Below are 20,134 nucleotides of genomic sequence, written 5' to 3'. Positions count from 1 at the left end.
CAAATTTTGTTCTTTCATTGCTGTTTTGCTACTTTATTGGTTTGCCAACCATCGTGCTTCATTACTAGTAGACCATGTTACGGTCCTGGCCATATGTGTTGTTTTTATTTTCTTGTTCTTATAGGTGCCCTGCCTGATTGGCCGGATTGGGGGGCAGTACAGGAAGCTGATTGGTCCATCCTACACTTCCTGGAGTTTTAAAAGTACGGTTCCCAACAGCTAGCGAGGCTCTTTCTGGCATCAGCACCTGTTTGCTGTTCTTGGTTTCCAAACCTTATTTAGCATTTTTGAATTGTTAGGTTTTGTGCTGTGGTTTTGTTTATAAATTGTATATTTTGTAAATAGTATTAAATCTGTAGGGGTGAACTGCCATTTTCTTTGGACTGTTTTCACATTAGGGAGTTAGGGTTAGCGACTGTCTTTTGGTTTGTTTATTTCTATCAGGCTAGCTAGCACTTTCTGTGGGAAATGGCTTATTTTGTTTATTATGTTGGCCTTGGTTCGCCCTGAGTTGTAGTGTCATGTTTTGTTTGACACTTTCTTTCGTTTAAAATAAATATCATTCTGTTGGAACATCTCGATCCTGGATTTTGGTTTGGGGATCGGAGAGGGAACATGCTAATTTATCTTTGTATGTTGCACCCTGACCCCCTAGTCAAGTCAAGTGGCTTTTATTGTCATTTCTACTATACACAGTTGTTCACAGTACACAGTTGAAACGAGATAACGTTCCTCCAAGAACCAAGGTGCTACAAACAACACAAGTTATAATAAAGTGCATCGAGTGCAACCAAGTGCAAACAGTGCAGACGAAAAAACAGTACAGACGTACAGTGTAGACAGACAACACAAGTAACACAGGACAGGACACAAGACACAAGACCCAAGACGGTGCCGACCAGTAAACCTACTGTATACTATTTTACAGTACAGTACAGTTCAGTTAAGTGTGCTAGGGGTGTTAAAAAAAAGAGCAGCATGTAAACGGTATTGTGCATTTAAATGTCCAGCATGTAAAAAAAGTGCAATTGCATTGGAATGTGCAAAAAAAAACAGCAGGTAAACAGTGTAGTGCAGTAAATGTAGAATGATAAAAGTAAATAAATAATAAATAAGTGGTGGTGGAATGAGATGAGTAGTGAGTGATGAGAATGTGCTGAGTTCGGTTTGCAGTGTGTTTAAGTTCTATTTCAGTTCTGTGTGTTGAGGAGCCTGATGGCTTGTGGGAAAAAACTGTTGCATAGTCTGGATGTGGTGGCCCGAATGCTTCGGAACCTCTTTCCTGATGGCAGGAGTGTGAAGAGTGTGTGTGATGGGTGTGTGCGGTCGTCCACAATGCTGTTGGCTTTGCGGATGCAGCGTGTGGTGTAAATGTGCATGATAGAGGGCAGAGAGACTCCGATGATCTTCTCAGCTGTCCTCACTATCCTCTGTAGGGTCTTGCGATCCGCGACGGTGCAGTTTCCAAACCAGGCAGTGATGCAGCTGGTCAGGATGCTCTCAATGGTCCCTCTGTAGAACATGGTCAGGATGGGGGGAGGGAGATGGGCTTTCCTCAGCCTTCTCAGGAAGTAGAGACGCTGCTGGGCCTTCTTGGTGATGGAGCTGGTGTTGACTGACCAGGTGAGGTTGTCCGCCAGATGAACACCAAGGAATTTGGTGCTCTTGACTATCTCCACTGAGGATCCATCGATGATCAATGGAGAATGGTCACCCTGTGCTCTCCTGAAGTCCACAACCATCTCTTTAGTTTTGTCAACGTTCAGAGACAGGTTGTTTGCTCCACACCAGGCTGTTAATCGTTGCACCTCCTCTCTGTAGGCTGACTCGTCGTTCTTGCTGATTAAACCCACCACGGTCGTGTCATCAGCAAACTTGACTATGTGGTTTGAGCTGTGCATTGCTACACAGTCGTGCGTCAGCAGAGTGAACAGCAGAGGGCTGAGCACACAGCCCTGAGGGGCTCCAGTGCTCAGTGTGGTGGTGCTGGAGATGTTGTTCCCGATCCGGACTGACTGGGGTCTCCCAGTCAGGAAGTCCAGAATCCAGTTGCAGAGGGAGGTGTTCAGGCCCAGTATGCTCAATTTCTCAGTCAGGTGCTGAGGGATGATTGTGTTGAATGCTGAGCTGAAGTCAATGAACAGCATTCGTACGTATGAGTCCTTACTGTCCAGGTGGGTGAGGGCCAGATGGAGGGTCGTGGAGATGGCATCGTCCGTGGAACGATTTGGACGATACGCAAACTGCATGGGGTCCAGGGAGGTTGGGAGTTGGGTCTTAATGTGCCTCATGACGAGCCTCTCGAAGCACTTCATCACGATGGGTGTGAGCGCGACGGGACGGTAGTCATTGAGGCAGGAGACAGTAGACTTCTTAGGCACAGGCACGATGGTCGTTGCCTTGAGGCACGTAGGAACAACGTTGCTGCTCAGGGAGATGTTGAAGATGTCTGTGAAGACATCCGCTAGCTGTTCTGCGCACTCCCTGAGCACTCTGCCAGGAATGTTGTCTGGTCCAGCAGACTTCCGTGGGTTAACTCTGCATAGAGTTTTCCTCACTTCAGCTGTGGTTAGACAGAGCACCTGGTCACTGGGAGGTGGAGTGGACTTCCTCGCCTTCACGTTGTTCTGTGCCTCAAACCGGGCGTAGAAGTGGTTCAGCGCATCTGGGAGGGAGGCGTCGCGGTCACAATCAGGTGAAGTTGTCTTGTAGTTCGTGATCGCCTGGATGCCCTGCCACATGCGCCGGGTGTCTCCGCTGTCTTCGAAGTGGTCGTGGATTTTTTTTTGAGTGTGCGCGCTTTGCCTCTCTAATGGCACGGGACAGTTTGGCCCTTGCTGTTCTCAAGGCCGTCTTGTCCCCTGTTCTGAAGGCAGCGTCTCTTTGTTTCAGCAGCGCACACACATTGGCATTTATCCACGGCTTCCTGTTGGAGCGTGTAGTGATGGTCTTGGAGATGGTCACATCGTCAACGCACTTGCTGATGTAGCTGGTTACTGTTGACGTGTATTCCTCCAAGTTGATGGAATCGCCGTTGGTTGCGGCCTCCCTAAACATGTCCCAGTCAGTGCACTCAAAACAGTCTTGAAGAGCAGAAGTAGCTCCTGCTGGCCAGGTTTTCACCTGTTTCAGAACCGGTTTAGAGCGTCTGACGAGCGGTCTGTATGCTGGAATTAGCATAACCGAGATGTGGTCTGAGTAGCCGAGATGGGGGCGGGGCTCCGCACGATACGCGCCGGGGATGTTTGTGTAAACAAGATCCAGCGTGTTCCCTCCTCTCGTTGCAAAGTCCACATGCTGATGAAGTTTAGGGAGCACAGTCCTGAGATTCGCATGGTTGAAATCTCCGGCAATAATAAACAGTCCGTCGGGGTGAGCGTTCTGCAGGTCGCTAATAGCACCGTAGAGTTCACACAGTGCCTCCTTAGCATTAGCGCTGGGGGGAATGTACACTCCGACAATGAAAACAGTGGTGAATTCCCGTGGTAAATAGAACGGTCTGCATCTAACAGTCACAAACTCCACTAGCGATGAGCAGAAACGTGAGACAAGCACAGAGTTCTTGCACCACTCCGTGTTGATGTAAACACACACGCCACCACCGCGAGTCTTACCGCACAGAGCAGCGTTTCTGTCGGCGCGAAACACGGTTAGCCCGTCTAGCTGGATGGCGGCTTCCGGAACTCTGTCACTGAGCCACGTCTCCGTGAAAACAAAGATGCAGCAGTCTCTGAATTCTCGCCGCGTGGTCCGCTGGAGTCGGATTTAGTCTAGTTTATTGTCCAGGGAGCAGACGTTGGAGAGGAGAATGGACGGTAGAGCCGGCCGGCTAGGGTTAGCATTTAGCCTAGCACGGACACCCGCCCGCTTGCCGCGCTTCCGCTTCCTCGAGCAGCGCTTCCGACGTCCCCTCACCTGGCCACCGGCGTCAGGTGACACCGAGGGCTGGGGGCCTGGTATTTGTCGCTGGGGTCGTAGCAAGCCGAGGTCGCGAAGGTTACCAATTACTTCCTCGTGCAGATTATTGTATGTATGAACCCTGTGCCGCAGCAATGTCTGGCGGTCGTAAACATGAACACAGCTGACTGTGGTGTCCATGTACTGTAAAGGGTCTGGCTAAATACGGCAAAAACACCATTTGTTGGATCCGGAGAGGCCGCTGCGAGCTACTGCCGCGCCGCCATCTTGTTCCACAGCCTAGACAGGGGCGTAACAGACCAGTACAGTTATAGTACTTTGTACTTTGCCACATTTATCTTCTTCTTAGCAAGTGTCATGCATTCTGCTTCTCCAGCGTTTTTAAGAGCTGTTGATGATGTCAAATGCAGCTTACGGCCACACTGCTCTCTAAGCGCCCGATCCCGTCCGATCTCGGCAGCCAAATAGGGCCGGGCCTTGTTAGTACTTGGTAGGAAGACCGCCTGGGAATACCACGTGCTGTAAGCTTCTTTGCTTGGGTTTACGGGCAGCACAAGCTGGTGTTACTGCCTATTTATTCATAGAAATTGTTCTATATTTTCATCAAATTTTGTTCTTTCATTGCTGTTTTGCTACTTTATTGGTTTGTCAACCATCGTGCTTCATTACTAGTAGACCATTTTACGGTCCTGGCCATATGTGTTGTTTTTATTTTGTTGTTCTTATAGGTGCCCTGCCTGATTGGCCGGATTTGGGGGAAGTACAGGAAGCTGATTGGTCCATCCTACACTTCCTGGAGTTTTAAAAGTACGGTTCCCAACAGCTAGCGAGGCTCTTTCTGGCATCAGCACCTGTTTGCTGTTCTTGGTTTCCAAACCTTATTTAGCATTTTTGAATTGTTAGGTTTTGTGCCGTGGTTTCGTTTATAAATTGCATATTTTGTAAATAGTATTAAATCTGTAGGGGTGAACTGCCATTTTCTTTGGACTGTTTTCACATTAGGGAGTTAGGGTTAGCGACTGTCTTTTGGTTTGTTTATTTCTATCAGGCTAGCTAGCACTTTCTGTGGGAAATGGCTTATTTTGTTTATTATGTTGGCCTTGGTTCGCCCTGAGTTGTAGTGTCATGTTTTGTTTGACACTTTCTTTCGTTTAAAATAAATATCATTCTGTTGGAACATCTCGATCCTGGATTTTGGTTTGGGGATCGGAGAGGGAACATGCTAATTTATCTTTGTATGTTGCACCCTGACCCCCTAGACAGGGGCGTAACAGACCAGTACAGTTATAGTACTTTGTACTTTGCCACATTTATCTTCTTCTTAGCAAGTGTCATGCATTCTGCTTCTCCAGCGTTTTTAAGAGCTGTTGATGATGTCAAATGCAGCTTACGGCCACACCGCTCTCTAAGTGCCCGATCTCGTCCGATCTCGGCAGCCAAATAGAGCCGGGCCTGGTTAGTACTTGGTAAGAAGACCACCTGGGAATACCAGGTGCTGTAAGCTTTTTTGCTTGGGTTTACGGGCAGCACAAGCTGGTGTTACTGCCTATTTATTCATAGAAATTGTTCTATATTTTCATCAAATTTTGTTCTTTCATTGCTGTTTTGCTACTTTATTGGTTTGCCAACCATCGTGCTTCATTACTAGTAGACCATGTTACGGTCCTGGCCATATGTGTTGTTTTTATTTTCTTGTTCTTATAGGTGCCCTGCCTGATTGGCCGGATTGGGGGGCAGTACAGGAAGCTGATTGGTCCATCCTACACTTCCTGGAGTTTTAAAAGTACGGTTCCCAACAGCTAGCGAGGCTCTTTCTGGTATCAGCACCTGTTTGCTGTTCTTGGTCTCCAAACCTTATTTAGCATTTTTGAATTGTTAGGTTTTGTGCCGTGGTTTTGTTTATAAATTGTATATTTTGTAAATAGTATTAAATCTGTAGGGGTGAACTGCCATTTTCTTTGGACTGTTTTCACATTAGGGAGTTAGGGTTAGCGACTGTCTTTTGGTTTGTTTATTTCTATCAGGCTAGCTAGCACTTTCTGTGGGAAATGGCTTATTTTGTTTATTGTGTTGGCCTTGGTTCGCCCTGAGTTGTAGTGTCATGTTTTGTTTGACACTTTCTTTCGTTTAAAATAAATATCATTCTGTTGGAACATCTCGATCCTGGATTTTGGTTTGGGGATCGGAGAGGGAACATGCTAATTTATCTTTGTATGTTGCACCCTGACCCCCTAGACAGGGGCGTAACAGACCAGTACAGTTATAGTACTTTGTACTTTGCCACATTTATCTTCTTCTTAGCAAGTGTCATGCATTCTGCTTCTCCAGCGTTTTTAAGAGCTGTTGATGATGTCAAATGCAGCTTACGGCCACACCGCTCTCTAAGCGCCCGATCTCGTCCGATCTCGGCAGCCAAATAGAGCCGGGCCTGGTTAGTACTTGGTAGGAAGACCGCCTGGGAATACCAGGTGCTGTAAGCTTTTTTGCTTGGGTTTACGGGCAGCACAAGCTGGTGTTACTGCCTATTTATTCATAGAAATTGTTCTATATTTTCATCAAATTTTGTTCTTTCATTGCTGTTTTGCTACTTTATTGGTTTGCCAACCATCGTGCTTCATTACTAGTAGACCATGTTACGGTCCTGGCCATATGTGTTGTTTTTATTTTCTTGTTCTTATAGGTGCCCTGCCTGATTGGCCGGATTGGGGGGCAGTACAGGAAGCTGATTGGTCCATCCTACACTTCCTGGAGTTTTAAAAGTGCGGTTCCCAACAGCTAGCGAGGCTCTTTCTGGCAGCAGCACCTGTTTGCTGTTCTTGCTTTCCAAACCTTATTTAGCATTTTTGAATTGTTAGGTTTTGTGCCGTGGTTTTGTTTATAAATTGTATATTTTGTAAATAGTATTAAATCTGTAGGGGTGAACTGCCATTTTCTTTGGACTGTTTTCACATTAGGGAGTTAGGGTTAGCGACTGTCTTTTGGTTTGTTTATTTCTATCAGGCTAGCTAGCACTTTCTGTGGGAAATGGCTTATTTTGTTTATTATGTTTGCCTTGGTTCGCCCTGAGTTGTAGTGTCATGTTTTGTTTGACACTTTCTTTCGTTTAAAATAAATATCATTCTGTTGGAACATCTCGATCCTGGATTTTGGTTTGGGGATCGGAGAGGGAACATGCTAATTTATCTTTGTATGTTGCACCCTGACCCCCTAGACAGGGGCGTAACAGACCAGTACAGTTATAGTACTTTGTACTTTGCCACATTTATCTTCATCTTAGCAAGTGTCATGCATTCTGCTTCTCCAGCGTTTTTAAGAGCTGTTGATGATGTCAAATGCAGCTTACGGCCAAACCGCTCTCTAAGCGCCCGATCTCGTCCGATCTCGGCAGCCAAATAGAGCCGGGCCTGGTTAGTACTTGGTAGGAAGACCGCCTGGGAATACCAGGTGCTGTAAGCTTTTTTGCTTGGGTTTACGGGCAGCACAAGCTGGTGTTACTGCCTATTTATTCATAGAAATTGTTCTATATTTTCATCAAATTTTGTTCTTTCATTGCTGTTTTGCTACTTTATTGGTTTGCCAACCATCGTGCTTCATTACTAGTAGACCATGTTACGGTCCTGGCCATATGTGTTGTTTTTATTTTCTTGTTCTTATAGGTGCCCTGCCTGATTGGCCGGATTGGGGGGCAGTACAGGAAGCTGATTGGTCCATCCTACACTTCCTGGAGTTTTAAAAGTACGGTTCCCAACAGCTAGCGAGGCTCTTTCTGGCATCAGCACCTGTTTGCTGTTCTTGGTTTCCAAACCTTATTTAGCATTTTTGAATTGTTAGGTTTTGTGCCGTGGTTTTGTTTATAAATTGTATATTTTGTAAATAGTATTAAATCTGTAGGGGTGAACTGCCATTTTCTTTGGACTGTTTTCACATTAGGGAGTTAGGGTTAGCGACTGTCTTTTGGTTTGTTTATTTCTATCAGGCTAGCTAGCACTTTCTGTGGGAAATGGCTTATTTTGTTTATTGTGTTGGCCTTGGTTCGCCCTGAGTTGTAGTGTCATGTTTTGTTTGACACTTTCTTTCGTTTAAAATAAATATCATTCTGTTGGAACATCTCGATCCTGGATTTTGGTTTGGGGATCGGAGAGGGAACATGCTAATTTATCTTTGTATGTTGCACCCTGACCCCCTAGACAGGGGCGTAACAGACCAGTACAGTTATAGTACTTTGTACTTTGCCACATTTATCTTCTTCTTAGCAAGTGTCATGCATTCTGCTTCTCCAGCGTTTTTAAGAGCTGTTGATGATGTCAAATGCAGCTTACGGCCACACCGCTCTCTAAGCGCCCGATCTCGTCCGATCTCGGCAGCCAAATAGAGCCGGGCCTGGTTAGTACTTGGTAGGAAGACCGCCTAGGAATACCAGGTGCTGTAAGCTTTTTTGCTTGGGTTTACGGGCAGCACAGCCTGGTGTTACTGCCGATTTATTCATAGAAATTGTTCTATATTTTCATTAAATTTTGTTCTTTCATTGCTGTTTTGCTACTTTATTGGTTTGTCAACCATCGTGCTTCTTTACTACTAGACCAGTACCGTTTTAGTACTTTGCCACATTTATCTTCTTCTTAGCAAGTGTCATGCATTCTGCTTCTCCAGCGTTTTTAAGAGCTGTTGATGATGTCAAATGCAGCTTACGGCCACACCGCTCTCTAAGCGCCCGATCTCGTCCGATCTCGGCAGCCAAATAGAGCCGGGCCTGGTTAGTACTTGGTAGGAAGACCGCCTGGGAATACCAGGTGCTGTAAGCTTTTTTGCTTGGGTTTACGGGCAGCACAAGCTGGTGTTACTGCCTATTTATTCATAGAAATTGTTTTATATTTTCATCAAATTTTGTTCTTTCATTGCTGTTTTGCTACTTTATTGGTTTGCCAACCATCGTGCTTCATTACTAGTAGACCATGTTACGGTCCTGGCCATATGTGTTGTTTTTATTTTCTTGTTCTTATAGGTGCCCTGCCTGATTGGCCGGATTGGGGGGCAGTACAGGAAGCTGATTGGTCCATCCTACACTTCCTGGAGTTTTAAAAGTATGGTTCCCAACAGCTAGCGAGGCTCTTTCTGGCATCAGCACCTGTTTGCTGTTCTTGGTTTCCAAACCTTATTTAGCATTTTTGAATTGTTAGGTTTTGTGCCGTGGTTTTGTTTATAAATTGTATATTTTGTAAATAGTATTAAATCTGTAGGGGTGAACTGCAATTTTCTTTGGACTGTTTTCACATTAGGGAGTTAGGGTTAGCGACTGTCTTTTGGTTTGTTTATTTCTATCAGGCTAGCTAGCACTTTCTGTGGGAAATGGCTTATTTTGTTTATTATGTTGGCCTTGGTTCGCCCTGAGTTGTAGTGTCATGTTTTGTTTGACACTTTCTTTCGTTTAAAATAAATATCATTCTGTTGGAACATCTCGATCCTGGATTTTGGTTTGGGGATCGGAGAGGGAACATGCTAATTTATCTTTGTATGTTGCACCCTGACCCCCTAGACAGGGGCGTAACAGACCAGTACAGTTATAGTACTTTGTACTTTGCCACATTTATCTTCTTCTTAGCAAGTGTCATGCATTCTTCTTCTCTAGCGTTTTTAAGAGCTGTTGATGATGTCAAATGCAGCTTACGGCCACACCGCTCTCTAAGCGCCCGATCTCGTCCGATCTCGGCAGCCAAATAGAGCCGGGCCTGGTTAGTACTTGGTAGGAAGACCGCCTGGGAATACCAGGTGCTGTAAGCTTTTTTGCTTGGGTTTACGGGCAGCACAAGCTGGTGTTACTGCCTATTTATTCATAGAAATTGTTCTATATTTTCATCAAATTTTGTTCTTTCATTGCTGTTTTGCTACTTTATTGGTTTGCCAACCATCGTGTTTCATTACTAGTAGACCATGTTACGGTCCTGGCCATATGTGTTGTTTTTATTTTCTTGTTCTTATAGGTGCCCTGCCTGATTGGCCGGATTGGGGGGCAGTACAGGAAGCTGATTGGTCCATCCTACACTTCCTGGAGTTTTAAAAGTACGGTTCCCAACAGCTAGCGAGGCTCTTTCTGGCATCAGCACCTGTTTGCTGTTCTTGGTTTCCAAACCTTATTTAGCATTTTTGAATTGTTAGGTTTTGTGCCGTGGTTTTGTTTATAAATTGTATATTTTGTAAATAGTATTAAATCTGTAGGGGTGAACTGCCATTTTCTTTGGACTGTTTTCACATTAGGGAGTTAGGGTTAGCGACTGTCTTTTGGTTTGTTTATTTCTATCAGGCTAGCTAGCACTTTCTGTGGGAAATGGCTTATTTTGTTTATTGTGTTGGCCTTGGTTCGCCCTGAGTTGTAGTGTCATGTTTTGTTTGACACTTTCTTTCGTTTAAAATAAATATCATTCTGTTGGAACATCTCGATCCTGGATTTTGGTTTGGGGATCGGAGAGGGAACATGCTAATTTATCTTTGTATGTTGCACCCTGACCCCCTAGACAGGGGCGTAACAGACCAGTACAGTTATAGTACTTTGTACTTTGCCACATTTATCTTCTTCTTAGCAAGTGTCATGCATTCTACTTCTCCAGCGTTTTTAAGAGCTGTTGATGATGTCAAATGCAGCTTACGGCCACACCGCTCTCTAAGCGCCCGATCTCGTCCGATCTCGGCAGCCAAATAGAGCCGGGCCTGGTTAGTACTTGGTAGGAAGACCGCCTGGGAATACCAGGTGCTGTAAGCTTTTTTGCTTGGGTTTACGGGCAGCACAAGCTGGTGTTACTGCCTATTTATTCATAGAAATTGTTCTATATTTTCATCAAATTTTGTTCTTTCATTGCTGTTTTGCTACTTTATTGGTTTGCCAACCATCGTGCTTCATTACTAGTAGACCATGTTACGGTCCTGGCCATATGTGTTGTTTTTATTTTCTTGTTCTTATAGGTGCCCTGCCTGATTGGCCGGATTGGGGGGCAGTACAGGAAGCTGATTGCTCCATCCTACACTTCCTGGAGTTTTAAAAGTGCGGTTCCCAACAGCTAGCGAGGCTCTTTCTGGCAGCAGCACCTGTTTGCTGTTCTTGCTTTCCAAACCTTATTTAGCATTTTTGAATTGTTAGGTTTTGTGCCGTGGTTTTGTTTATAAATTGTATATTTTGTAAATATTATTAAATCTGTAGGGGTGAACTGCCATTTTCTTTGGACTGTTTTCACATTAGGGAGTTAGGGTTAGCGACTGTCTTTTGGTTTGTTTATTTCTATCAGGCTAGCTAGCACTTTCTGTGGGAAATGGCTTATTTTGTTTATTATGTTTGCCTTGGTTCGCCCTGAGTTGTAGTGTCATGTTTTGTTTGACACTTTCTTTCGTTTAAAATAAATATCATTCTGTTGGAACATCTCGATCCTGGATTTTGGTTTGGGGATCGGAGAGGGAACATGCTAATTTATCTTTGTATGTTGCACCCTGACCCCCTAGTCAAGTTAAGTGGCTTTTATTGTTATTTCTACTATACACAGTTGTTCACAGTACACAGTTGAAACGAGATAACGTTCCTCCAAGAACCAAGGTGCTACAAACAACACAAGTTATAATAAAGTGCATCGAGTGCAACCAAGTGCAAACAGTGCAGACGAAAAAACAGTACAGACGTACAGTGTAGACAGACAACACAAGTAACACAGGACAGGACACAAGACACAAGACCCAAGACAGTGCCGACCAGTAAACCTACTGTATACTATTTTACAGTACAGTACAGTTCAGTTAAGTGTGCTAGGGGTGTTAAAAAAAATAGCAGCATGTAAACGGTATAGTGCATTTAAATGTCCAGCATGTAAAAAATGTGCAATTGCATTGGAATGTGCAAAAAAAACCAGCAGGTAAACAGTGTAGTGCAGTAAATGTAGAATGATAAAAGTAAATAAATAATAAATAAGTGGTGGTGGAATGAGATGAGTAGTGAGTGATGAGAATGTGCTGAGTTCGGTTTGCAGTGTGTTTAAGTTCTATTTCAGTTCTGTGTGTTGAGGAGCCTGATGGCTTGTGGGAAAAAACTGTTGCATAGTCTGGATGTGGTGGCCCGAATGCTTCGGAACCTCTTTCCTGATGGCAGGAGTGTGAAGAGTGTGTGTGATGGGTGTGTGCGGTCGTCCACAATGCTGTTGGCTTTGCGGATGCAGCGTGTGGTGTAAATGTGCATGATAGAGGGCAGAGAGACTCCGATGATCTTCTCAGCTGTCCTCACTATCCTCTGTAGGGTCTTGCGATCCACGACGGTGCAGTTCCCAAACCAGGCAGTGATGCAGCTGCTCAGGATGCTCTCAATGGTCCCTCTGTAGAACATGGTCAGGATGGGGGGAGGGAGATGGGCTTTCCTCAGCCTTCTCAGGAAGTAGAGACGCTGCTGGGCCTTCTTGGTGATGGAGCTGGTGTTGACTGACCAGGTGAGGTTGTCCGCCAGATGAACACCAAGGAATTTGGTGCTCTTGACTATCTCCACTGAGGATCCATCGATGATCAATGGAGAATGGTCACCCTGTGCTCTCCTGAAGTCCACAACCATCTCTTTAGTTTTGTCAACGTTCAGAGACAGGTTGTTTGCTCCACACCAGGCTGTTAATCGTTGCACCTCCTCTCTGTAGGCTGACTCGTCGTTCTTGCTGATTAAACCCATCACGGTCGTGTCATCAGCAAACTTGACTATGTGGTTTGAGCTGTGCATTGCTACACAGTCGTGCGTCAGCAGAGTGAACAGCAGAGGGCTGAGCACACAGCCCTGAGGGGCTCCAGTGCTCAGTGTGGTGGTGCTGGAGATGTTGTTCCCGATCCGGACTGACTGGGGTCTTCCAGTCAGGAAGTCCAGAATCCAGTTGCAGAGGGAGGTGTTCAGGCCCAGTATGCTCAATTTCTCAGTCAGGTGCTGAGGGATGATTGTGTTGAATGCTGAGCTGAAGTCAATGAACAGCATTCGTACGTATGAGTCCTTACTGTCCAGGTGGGTGAGGGCCAGATGGAGGGTCGTGGAGATGGCATCGTCCGTGGAACGATTTGGACGATACGCAAACTGCATGGGGTCCAGGGAGGTTGGGAGTTGGGTCTTAATGTGCCTCATGACGAGCCTCTCGAAGCACTTCATCACGATGGGTGTGAGCGCGACGGGACGGTAGTCATTGAGGCAGGAGACAGTAGACTTCTTAGGCACAGGCACGATGGTCGTTGCCTTGAGGCACGTAGGAACAACGTTGCTGCTCAGGGAGATGTTGAAGATGTCTGTGAAGACATCCGCTAGCTGTTCTGCGCACTCCCTGAGCACTCTGCCAGGAATGTTGTCTGGTCCAGCAGACTTCCGTGGGTTAACTCTGCATAGAGTTTTCCTCACTTCAGCTGTGGTTAGACAGAGCACCTGGTCACTGGGAGGTGGAGTGGACTTCCTCGCCTTCACGTTGTTCTGTGCCTCAAACCGGGCGTAGAAGTGGTTCAGCGCATCTGGGAGGGAGGCGTCGCGGTCACAATCAGGTGAAGTTGTCTTGTAGTTCGTGATCGCCTGGATGCCCTGCCACATGCGCCGGGTGTCTCCGCTGTCTTCGAAGTAGTCGTGGATTTTCTTTGAGTGTGCGCGCTTTGCCTCTCTAATGGCACGGGACAGTTTGGCCCTTGCTGTTCTCAAGGCCGTCTTGTCCCCTGTTCTGAAGGCAGCGTCTCTTTGTTTCAGCAGCGCCCACACATTGGCATTTATCCACGGCTTCCTGTTGGAGCGTGTAGTGATGGTCTTGGAGATGGTCACATCGTCAACGCACTTGCTGATGTAGCTGGTTACTGTTGACGTGTATTCCTCCAAGTTGATGGAATCGCCGTTGGTTGCGGCCTCCCTAAACATGTCCCAGTCAGTGCACTCAAAACAGTCTTGAAGAGCAGAAGTAGCTCCTGCTGGCCAGGTTTTCACCTGTTTCAGAACCGGTTTAGAGCGTCTGACGAGCGGTCTGTATGCTGGAATTAGCATAACCGAGATGTGGTCTGAGTAGCCGAGATGGGGGCGGGGCTCCGCACGATACGCGCCGGGGATGTTTGTGTAAACAAGATCCAGCGTGTTCCCTCCTCTTGTTGCAAAGTCCACATGCTGATGAAGTTTAGGGAGCACAGTCCTGAGATTCGCATGGTTGAAATCTCCGGCAATAATAAACAGTCCGTCGGGGTGAGCGTTCTGCAGGTCGCTAATAGCACCGTAGAGTTCACACAGTGCCTCCTTAGCATTAGCGCTGGGGGGAATGTACACTCCGACAATGAAAACAGTGGTGAATTCCCGTGGTAAATAGAACGGTCTGCATCTAACAGTCACAAACTCCACTAGCGATGAGCAGAAACGTGAGACAAGCACAGAGTTCTTGCACCACTCCGTGTTGATGTAAACACACACGCCACCACCGCGAGTCTTACCGCACAGAGCAGCGTTTCTGTCGGCGCGAAACACGGTTAGCCCGTCTAGCTGGATGGCGGCTTCCGGAACTCTGTCACTGAGCCACGTCTCCGTGAAAACAAAGATGCAGCAGTCTCTGAATTCTCGCCGCGTGGTCCGCTGGAGTCGGATTTAGTCTAGTTTATTGTCCAGGGAGCAGACGTTGGAGAGGAGAATGGACGGTAGAGCCGGCCGGCTAGGGTTAGCATTTAGCCTAGCACGGACACCCGCCCGCTTGCCGCGCTTCCGCTTCCTCGAGCAGCGATTCCGACGTCCCCTCACCTGGCCACCGGCGTCAGGTGACACCGAGGGCTGGGGGCCTGGTATTTGTCGCTGGGGTCGTAGCAAGCCGAGGTCGCGAAGGTTACCAATTACTTCCTCGTGCAGATTATTGTATGTATGAACCCTGTGCCGCAGCAATGTCTGGCGGTCGTAAACATGAACACAGCTGACTGTGGTGTCCATGTACTGTAAAGGGTCTGGCTAAATACGGCAAAAACACCATTTGTTGGATCCGGAGAGGCCGCTGCGAGCTACTGCCGCGCCGCCATCTTGTTCCACAGCCTAGACAGGGGCGTAACAGACCAGTACAGTTATAGTACTTTGTACTTTGCCACATTTATCTTCTTCTTAGCAAGTGTCATGCATTCTGCTTCTCCAGCGTTTTTAAGAGCTGTTGATGATGTCAAATGCAGCTTACGGCCACACTGCTCTCTAAGCGCCCGATCCCGTCCGATCTCGGCAGCCAAATAGGGCCGGGCCTTGTTAGTACTTGGTAGGAAGACCGCCTGGGAATACCACGTGCTGTAAGCTTCTTTGCTTGGGTTTACGGGCAGCACAAGCTGGTGTTACTGCCTATTTATTCATAGAAATTGTTCTATATTTTCATCAAATGTTGTTCTTTCATTGCTGTTTTGCTACTTTATTGGTTTGCCAACCATCGTGCTTCATTACTAGTAGACCATGTTACGGTCCTGGCCATATGTGTTGTTTTTATTTTCTTGTTCTTATAGGTGCCCTGCCTGATTGGCCGGATTGGGGGGCAGTACAGGAAGCTGATTGGTCCATCCTACACTTCTTGGAGTTTTAAAAGTACGGTTCCCAACAGCTAGCGAGGCTCTTTCTGGCATCAGCACCTGTTTGCTGTTCTTGGTTTCCAAACCTTATTTAGCATTTTTGAATTGTTAGGTTTTGTGCCGTGGTTTTGTTTATAAATTGTATATTTTGTAAATAGTATTAAATCTGTAGGGGTGAACTGCCATTTTCTTTGGACTGTTTTCACATTAGGGAGTTAGGGTTAGCGACTGTCTTTTGGTTTGTTTATTTCTATCAGGCTAGCTAGCACTTTCTGTGGGAAATGGCTTATTTTGTTTATTATGTTGGCCTTGGTTCGCCCTGAGTTGTAGTGTCATGTTTTGTTTGACACTTTCTTTCGTTTAAAATAAATATCATTCTGTTGGAACATCTCGATCCTGGATTTTGGTTTGGGGATCGGAGAGGGAACATGCTAATTTATCTTTGTATGTTGCACCCTGACCCCCTAGACAGGGGCGTAACAGACCAGTACAGTTATAGTACTTTGTACTTTGCCACATTTATCTTCTTCTTAGCAAGTGTCATGCATTCTGCTTCTCCAGCGTTTTTAAGAGCTGTTGATGATGTCAAATGCAGCTTACGGCCACACCGCTCTCTAAGCGCCCGATCCCGTCCGATCTCGGCAGCCAAATAGGGCCGGGCCTTGTTAGTACTTGGTAGGAAGACCGCCTGGGAATACCACGTGCTGTAAGCTTCTTTGCTTGGGTTTACGGGCAGCACAAGCTGGTGTTACTGCCTATTTATTCATAGAAATTGTTCTATATTTTCATCAAATTTTGTTCTTTCATTGCTGTTTTGCTACTTTATTGGTTTGCCAACCATCGTGCTTCATTACTAGTAGACCATGTTACGGTCCTGGCCATATGTGTTGTTTTTATTTTCTTGTTCTTATAGGTGCCCTGCCTGATTGGCCGGATTGGGGGGCAGTACAGGAAGCTGATTGGTCCATCCTACACTTCCTGGAGTTTTAAAGGTACCGTTCCCAACAGCTAGCGAGGCTCTTTCTGGCATCAGCACCTGTTTGCTGTTCTTGGTTTCCAAACCTTATTTAGCATTTTTGAATTGTTAGGTTTTGTGCCGTGGTTTTGTTTATAAATTGTATATTTTGTAAATAGTATTAAATCTGTAGGGGTGAACTGCCATTTTCTTTGGACTGTTTTCACATTAGGGAGTTAGGGTTAGCGACTGTCTTTTGGTTTGTTTATTTCTATCAGGCTAGCTAGCACTTTCTGTGGGAAATGGCTTATTTTGTTTATTATGTTGGCCTTGGTTCGCCCTGAGTTGTAGTGTCATGTTTTGTTTGACACTTTCTTTCGTTTAAAATAAATATCATTCTGTTGGAACATCTCGATCCTGGATTTTGGTTTGGGGATCGGAGAGGGAACATGCTAATTTATCTTTGTATGTTGCACCCTGACCCCCTAGACAGGGGCGTAACAGACCAGTACAGTTATAGTACTTTGTACTTTGCCACATTTATCTTCTTCTTAGCAAGTGTCATGCATTCTGCTTCTCCAGCGTTTTTAAGAGCTGTTGATGATGTCAAATGCAGCTTACGGCCACACCGCTCTCTAAGCGCCCGATCCCGTCCGATCTCGGCAGCCAAATAGGGCCGGGCCTTGTTAGTACTTGGTAGGAAGACCGCCTGGGAATACCACGTGCTGTAAGCTTCTTTGCTTGGGTTTACGGGCAGCACAAGCTGGTGTTACTGCCTATTTATTCATAGAAATTGTACTATATTTTCATCAAATTTTGTTCTTTCATTGCTGTTTTGCTACTTTATTGGTTTGCCAACCATCGTGCTTCATTACTAGTAGACCATGTTACGGTCCTGGCCATATGTGTTGTTTTTATTTTGTTGTTCTTATAGGTGCCCTGCCTGATTGGCCGGATTGGGGGGCAGTACAGGAAGCTGATTAGTCCATCCTACACTTCCTGGAGTTTTAAAAGTACGGTTCCCAACAGCTAGCGAGGCTCTTTCTGGCATCAGCACCTGTTTGCTGTTCTTGGTTTCCAAACCTTATTTAGCATTTTTGAATTGTTAGGTTTTGTGCCGTGGTTTTGTTTATAAATTGTATATTTTGTAAATAGTATTAAATCTGTAGGGGTGAACTGCCATTTTCTTTGGACTGTTTTCACATTAGGGAGTTAGGGTTAGCGACTGTCTTTTGGTTTGTTTATTTCTATCAGGCTAGCTAGCACTTTCTGTGGGAAATGGCTTATTTTGTTTATTATGTTGGCCTTGGTTCGCCCTGAGTTGTAGTGTCATGTTTTGTTTGACACTTTCTTTCGTTTAAAATAAATATCATTCTGTTGGAACATCTCGATCCTGGATTTTGGTTTGGGGATCGGAGAGGGAACATGCTAATTTATCTTTTTATGTTGCACCCTGACCTCCTAGACAGGGGCGTAACAGACCAGTACAGTTATAGTACTTTGTACTTTGCCACATTTATCTTCTTCTTAGCAAGTGTCATGCATTCTGCTTCTCTAGCGTTTTTAAGAGCTGTTGATGATGTCAAATGCAGCTTACGGCCACACCGCTCTCTAAGCGCCCGATCTCGTCCGATCTCGGCAGCCAAATAGAGCCGGGCCTGGTTAGTACTTGGTAGGAAGACCGCCTGGGAATACCAGGTGCTGTAAGCTTTTTTGCTTGGGTTTACGGGCAGCACAAGCTGGTGTTACTGCCTATTTATTCATAGAAATTGTTCTATATTTTCATCAAATTTTGTTCTTTCATTGCTGTTTTGCTACTTTATTGGTTTGCCAACCATCGTGCTTCATTACTAGTAGACCATGTTACGGTCCTGGCCATATGTGTTGTTTTTATTTTGTTGTTCTTATAGGTGCCCTGCCTGATTGGCCGGATTGGGGGGCAGTACAGGAAGCTGATTGGTCCATCCTACACTTCCTGGAGTTTTAAAAGTACGGTTCCCAACAGCTAGCGAGGCTCTTTCTGGCATCAGCACCTGTTTGCTGTTCTTGGTTTCCAAACCTTATTTAGCATTTTTGAATTGTTAGGTTTTGTGCCGTGGTTTTGTTTATAAATTGTATATTTTGTAAAAAGTATTAAATCTGTAGGGGTGAACTGCCATTTTCTTTGGACTGTTTTCACATTAGGGAGTTAGGGTTAGCAACTGTCTTTTGGTTTGTTTATTTCTATCAGGCTAGCTAGCACTTTCTGTGGGAAATGGCTTATTTTGTTTATTATGTTGGCCTTGGTTCGCCCTGAGTTGTAGTGTCATGTTTTGTTTGACACTTTCTTTCGTTTAAAATAAATATCATTCTGTTGGAACATCTCGATCCTGGATTTTGGTTTGGGGATCGGAGAGGGAACATGCTAATTTATCTTTTTATGTTGCACCCTGACCTCCTAGACAGGGGCGTAACAGACCAGTACAGTTATAGTACTTTGTACTTTGCCACATTTATCTTCTTCTTAGCAAGTGTCATGCATTCTGCTTCTCTAGCGTTTTTAAGAGCTGTTGATGATGTCAAATGCAGCTTACGGCCACACCGCTCTCTAAGCGCCCGATCTCGTCCGATCTCGGCAGCCAAATAGAGCCGGGCCTGGTTAGTACTTGGTAGGAAGACCGCCTGGGAATACCAGGTGCTGTAAGCTTTTTTGCTTGGGTTTACGGGCAGCACAAGCTGGTGTTACTGCCTATTTATTCATAGAAATTGTTCTATATTTTCATCAAATTTTGTTCTTTCATTGCTGTTTTGCTACTTTATTGGTTTGCCAACCATCGTGCTTCATTACTAGTAGACCATGTTACGGTCCTGGCCATATGTGTTGTTTTTATTTTCTTGTTCTTATAGGTGCCCTGCCTGATTGGCCGGATTGGGGGGCAGTACAGGAAGCTGATTGGTCCATCCTACACTTCCTGGAGTTTTAAAAGTACGGTTCCCAACAGCTAGCGAGGCTCTTTCTGGCATCAGCACCTGTTTGCTGTTCTTGGTTTCCAAACCTTATTTAGCATTTTTGAATTGTTAGGTTTTGTGCCGTGGTTTTGTTTATAAATTGTATATTTTGTAAATAGTATTAAATCTGTAGGGGTGGACTGCCATTTTCTTTTGATTGTTTTCTCTTGTTTTCACATTAGGGAGTTAGGGTTAGCGACTGTCTTTTGGTTTGTTTATTTCTATCAGGCTAGCTAGCACTTTCTGTGGGAAATGGCTTATTTTGTTTATTATGTTGGCCTTGGTTCGCCCTGAGTTGTAGTGTCATGTTTTGTTTGACACTTTCTTTCGTTTAAAATAAATATCATTCTGTTGGAACATCTCGATCCTGGATTTTGGTTTGGGGATCGGAGAGGGAACATGCTAATTTATCTTTGTATGTTGCACCCTGACCCCCTAGTCAAGTCAAGTGGCTTTTATTATCATTTCTACTATACACAGTTGTTCACAGTACACAGTTGAAACGAGATAACGTTCCTCCAAGAACCAAGGTGCTACAAACAACACAAGTTATAATAAAGTGCATCGAGTGCAACCAAGTGCAAACAGTGCAGACGAAAAAACAGTACAGACGTACAGTGTAGACAGACAACACAAGTAACACAGGACAGGACACAAGACACAAGACCCAAGACAGTGCCGACCAGTAAACCTACTGTATACTATTTTACAGTACAGTACAGTTCAGTTAAGTGT

General features: G+C 45.3%; 13 pseudogenes; all 13 read left to right on the top strand.

Annotated features, from left to right (window-relative positions):
• Positions 1 to 4,327: 4,327 nt before the first annotated feature.
• Positions 4,328 to 4,446, top strand: LOC137111631 (5S ribosomal RNA; annotated as a pseudogene).
• Positions 4,447 to 5,303: 857 nt separating this feature from the next.
• Positions 5,304 to 5,422, top strand: LOC137111409 (5S ribosomal RNA; annotated as a pseudogene).
• Positions 5,423 to 6,279: 857 nt separating this feature from the next.
• Positions 6,280 to 6,398, top strand: LOC137111867 (5S ribosomal RNA; annotated as a pseudogene).
• An 857-nt stretch (positions 6,399 to 7,255) lies between these two features.
• On the top strand, positions 7,256 to 7,374 carry LOC137111984 (5S ribosomal RNA; annotated as a pseudogene).
• An 857-nt stretch (positions 7,375 to 8,231) lies between these two features.
• On the top strand, positions 8,232 to 8,350 carry LOC137112096 (5S ribosomal RNA; annotated as a pseudogene).
• A 251-nt stretch (positions 8,351 to 8,601) lies between these two features.
• LOC137111866 (5S ribosomal RNA) lies at positions 8,602 to 8,720 on the top strand (annotated as a pseudogene).
• An 857-nt stretch (positions 8,721 to 9,577) lies between these two features.
• On the top strand, positions 9,578 to 9,696 carry LOC137111864 (5S ribosomal RNA; annotated as a pseudogene).
• Positions 9,697 to 10,553: 857 nt separating this feature from the next.
• LOC137111863 (5S ribosomal RNA) lies at positions 10,554 to 10,672 on the top strand (annotated as a pseudogene).
• A 4,402-nt stretch (positions 10,673 to 15,074) lies between these two features.
• Positions 15,075 to 15,193, top strand: LOC137111630 (5S ribosomal RNA; annotated as a pseudogene).
• An 857-nt stretch (positions 15,194 to 16,050) lies between these two features.
• Positions 16,051 to 16,169, top strand: LOC137111546 (5S ribosomal RNA; annotated as a pseudogene).
• An 857-nt stretch (positions 16,170 to 17,026) lies between these two features.
• Positions 17,027 to 17,145, top strand: LOC137111545 (5S ribosomal RNA; annotated as a pseudogene).
• An 857-nt stretch (positions 17,146 to 18,002) lies between these two features.
• Positions 18,003 to 18,121, top strand: LOC137111862 (5S ribosomal RNA; annotated as a pseudogene).
• An 857-nt stretch (positions 18,122 to 18,978) lies between these two features.
• On the top strand, positions 18,979 to 19,097 carry LOC137111861 (5S ribosomal RNA; annotated as a pseudogene).
• Positions 19,098 to 20,134: the final 1,037 nt, after the last annotated feature.

This window comes from Channa argus, unplaced genomic scaffold (genome assembly GCF_033026475.1).
Source record: "Channa argus isolate prfri unplaced genomic scaffold, Channa argus male v1.0 Contig011, whole genome shotgun sequence".
In the NCBI taxonomy this organism is placed as follows: Eukaryota; Metazoa; Chordata; class Actinopteri; order Anabantiformes; family Channidae; genus Channa; species Channa argus.
Note: the sequence above shows the minus strand (reverse complement) of the source record. Positions and strands in the feature narration are given on the sequence as shown.